This window comes from Otolemur garnettii, unplaced genomic scaffold, assembly GCF_000181295.1.
Source record: "Otolemur garnettii isolate 467f Iridium unplaced genomic scaffold, OtoGar3 scaffold00001, whole genome shotgun sequence".
NCBI lineage: Eukaryota > Metazoa > Chordata > Mammalia > Primates > Galagidae > Otolemur > Otolemur garnettii.
In genome coordinates this window covers 37,123,005-37,127,564 of record NW_003852396.1, presented here as the reverse complement: position 1 = coordinate 37,127,564, position 4,560 = coordinate 37,123,005, and positions in this window count along the sequence as shown.

Sequence of the window (4,560 nt, the reverse complement as noted above, 5' to 3'; positions counted from 1 at the left end):
CCAGGGGGACAGCTTGAGGCTCTGTCTCAAAAAAAAAAAAAAAAAATTCAATACCCTTTTTCCTTCAGAATTACAGATTAAAACTTTTAAACCTACAGAAAAGGTAAAAAATAATACAATGGGCATTGTTATACCTTTCAGTTCTTTTTTTTTTTTTTATGAGATAGCGAGCCTCAAGCTGCCCCCCTGGGGAGAGTGCTGTGGCGTCACAGCTCACAGCAACCTCCATCTCCTGGGCTCAAGCAAGTCTACTGCCTCAGCTTCCCAAGTAGCTGAGGCCACAGGCAACTGCCACAATACCGGCTATTTTTTGGTTGCAGCCATCATTGTTATTTGGCAGGCCCGGGCTGGATTCAAACCCTCTACCTTGGGTGTATGTGGCTGGTGCCTTAGCCACTTGAGCCACAGGTGCTGAGCCACAAATGTCTTTAAATAGTCAATGTGTTAGACTAGCCTAATTTAATTGCTTTCTGAAACAGGTGAACTGATTTTATTTTATTTTATTTTTTGAGACAGGGTCTTGCTTTGTTACAGAGGCTGGAGTGCAGTGAAACCATCTTAGCTCACTGAATCTTCAAACTCCTGGACTCAAGTGATCCTCCCGCTGCAGCTCCTGAGTAGTTGCCTCTACAGGCCCACACCACCAAACTTCCCTATTTAAAAAAAATTGTTTTGAATATACATGGTGTCACCCCATTGTCCAGGCTTGAACTGAAATTAAAGGAGAGATAGTTATGCCTCATACACAGAGCTTCTATTACGGCCATTGGAGCAATCAATAGTATTACTCTTGCCACCAAAATATCTTCTTTTATATTTAATTAAAGCAAAAAAGTGGTTGGGGGTCAGATCAGATGAGTAGCAAGGGTGTTCCAATACAGTTACTTGTGAGCTAGTGCATTGTCTTGATGCAAGAGCCATGAGTTGTTGGCCAAGACTTTCAGTTAAGGTTTTTATGTTTCTCTATTGATGTTTACCTGGTCTGTTATGGTTCTTACAGTCAACTAATGATTTTGACATCTAATTTGACACATTTTTGCAATGTTTTCATCAGTTCTGTTCTTTATTGGCCACCCTGACCTCTCTTCATTAGTGAGCCTTTCTCTCCCTTGAGAAAAAAATTATTTTCCCAATTTTCTGCCAGGGCTGGGTTTGAATCTGCCACCTCCAGCATATGGGGCTGGAACTCTACTCCTTTGAGACACTTTTAATTCCATTTGTACACTGATATTTTCTTCATGGCATTATCCCCATAAACTTTGACTACCATGTCCCTAACTTCACTTCTACTCTGGCCAAGTTTAATAAGAAATTTACAATGCTTGTTACTATAACGCAAGTTCTGACATCTTGCAATTGCACACAAAAGCATTCAATAGTAATGAATACCACTTAGCAAGACACCATTACATGAGGACATGAACACAACTGTGAGATCCTGATATATTAATATTGTGTACTCCTACCGAGTTCTTTGTGCAGAGCTGTCAAGGTAAGCATGTGGTGCCAAATTTGTTAACTTAAATTATCAGACCTCAAACATGCCCTGTTTTTATCAGGTTTTTAGCTTGTTGTAAGATTTTAGTTTTCCTTTTTTACCACTGATGTTTTTGGGCAGTTTTATTGCAAAGAATGCTGTGTGTCTATGACTATCAAGTTTTGGAATTTATTGAGATTTTCTTTCAGACAAAACATATCAAATTTTGTAAACATCTCATACATATTTTGAGATAGAAATGTGCGATTAGTGAGGTAAAAAAACTTTACTCTTCAAATTCTCCCACTTGCATTGCCTTGTTTTCTATTTGGTCTCTCAAACTTTGAGGAAGATGTGTTAAAATCTCCACATTTTGATTACTGTTACATCAATGACATAGTGCCTTCAGTTAGATATAGATGTTGATATTGTTTCTAGTTTATCCTCTTTAGCATATGCGTGAAATGTACTTTCATACTCTTTTTACTGAAATCTGATAGACATATAGAAAAGTGTACATATCATGATCTACATCTCAATGACTTCTCACAAACTGGATGTCACTGTGACACAATCGCTAATATCAACATGCAGAGCAAGTCAGTACAACAGAATCCCCCATGGCATATTACGAAGTGGCAATCATAAAATGTCCATATTTAGGCAACTTTTCCCATCTCTGGGTCATGTGACTGGCTCATTTATGTGCATGAAATCCTATCATGATGAATGATAAGGGAGGGGTCCCTGGACTGGATTCTGTGAACGAGACCCCCTTTCCTCAGGATCACAAGTACATTTCCCACTGCACACAGATTAGGGAGAAGGTGTCTCTAAGTGTTGCTGGCAGGAAGGAAGAGCTTCTTGAGAATAGAACTCACTCCATGAAAACAGATGAGAAGAAGAAAAGAAGAACCTTGGTCTGAGCACACTGTTTACATTTGGATACATCCAAACCTGCAGATTCATTCGCCTCTGTATTCCCCGGGACAGAGCCTGTGGTCTTCCTCATTGCTCAGCCTAGTTTAGACTGAACCTTGAGTCTCCTGATTCTCATATTTCCTTTACAAAATTAATACCATCATTATTTTATAGAGAAAATACTAGAACCAGAAAGTTCATAATGCGCTCAATGTTATACACACCAGTTCAGATTTTGACCCCAAGTTAAAAAGCTCTGTGGGCTCTGCACCTGTAGCACAGTGTTTCTGGTGTCAGCCACATACACTGAGGCTGGTGGGTTTGAACCCAGCCTGGGCCTGCTAAACAACAATGACAATGGCAAGAAAACATAGCTGGGCATTGTGGTGGGCGCCTGTAGTCCCAGCTACTTGGGAGGCTGAGGCAAGAGAATCACTTGACCCCTAGAGTTTGAGGTTGCTGTAAGCCACGGCACTCTAGTGACATTAGCATAGTGAGGCTCTTTCAAAAAAAATCTCTGTGTATAGTACTGATAAATTTTTCTCAATTGTTTCAGGGACTTTGAATTTCTCCTCAAGAAGATAAAAGTCCTCGGGTGTGGGAGCATCCAAGCTTTCTACAAAGAGCCTTCAATATACTTTCCTTTTCTTGTTTACTTCCATTACAGAAACTGTGCATTCTGTCCTATGAAATCCTAGGTCAATTGCCTTTGCTCACACCTTCCCCAAGCCTGTCTTCTCTCCCTAATGACAACATTTATTTAGCCTCTGCCTTCATCTCATACAGGAGTGTCCTAGTGGAATTGAATCTCTTGTGTGAAGAAGCGTTCATTCCCCATAGACACTGGAAGGAGTGGGGCTCCAAGTGTGTGCTCTTGAGCTTTCTCACCTAAGTGTCCAAGTTGAGCCCTCCTTAGTTATATAATAAGGAAGATCTGTATGAAGTGATTCCATGTTCTCCAGGGAGGGATTCTCCAGGGCATGTGATTCTGTGTCACACAATGTTATAGAAGCAGTGCAGGAATCACTAAGCTGTATTTATAAATAGGTGGCTTTGGCTAGAGGTGAAACTGCTGATAAAATACCCATGAAAATTAAAGAGATTGAATATAGGTAAGAGGTGTAGATTCTGCATGTGTGCCTGTTGGTTTATAGTTCTTTACACTAACAGTTGGAAATGCTGTTGAAATGATGTGCCCCTGCTCAGGAAGTGCTAGGAATGGCTGAAGGATTTGAAGCAGTAGACTTTTTCTTTGGTGCAAGTCAATTTCTGTTCAGAGAAAATACTGAAGGTGTTTTCAAGGTATAAGTATTTCGCATGCACTAACATCATGTCTTAGAAGTTTGCAAGTGAAGCGAGGAGCTTGGTCCATAAGTCCGACACTTACATCTTCCCATCTGCAGGCTGAAACCTTGGAAAGGGAATGATGTGCCTAAATATAACATGTCAGTAAACTTTCCAAGACACCATTAGGGTCTTCCAAGATGTAGAGGAAAGATATTCATGGTCACTTTCATGGTCACTTTCTCTTTATCACTTATAACAGTCTTGTCATATTACATGCTTTAAATCTGTTCTGTAAAAGTTTTGCGTTTTTTAAGATGGTATTCTAAGTTTTCTAAGTTTCAAAACCAAATCTACTTTTATATATAGTAGAACCTTTGTCAGTTGACTACCTAAGGGACCATAATAAACTGATTAACATAGGAGGCGAAATATAAGGAACTAGGGTGACTATACTGATATATACATGTGGTGCTGAATGGTCCATGAAAGTTAGGCCAACTTAGGAAGTGGTCAGTGTAGGGAGGTATGCAAGTAGGGAGTTTCTTCAGTATTTGGAATTGAATACATATATGTTCTTTCTTTTAGCATTGAAAATGGGTTTGCAATATTTGATTGTGCAAAACAGGATTATGGGACATTTTTTTGACAGAATTATTGTGGTGAATGTGGGCATTTGATTTTAGCACATGACTGTGGTCAAATTCAGGAATAAATTAATTTGTCTTCCACTGTCTGCTATTTCCTACTAATCTGCGCTAAGCCAGCATTGTATTTCTTCAGCTTGCTGTGTGTCAGTCCTCCTGGCTTCCTCATCCCCCATGGTGGATTTCCTCTGGTTTTTAGAACATCCCACAAAGGCCAGTAGGCCTCCACTC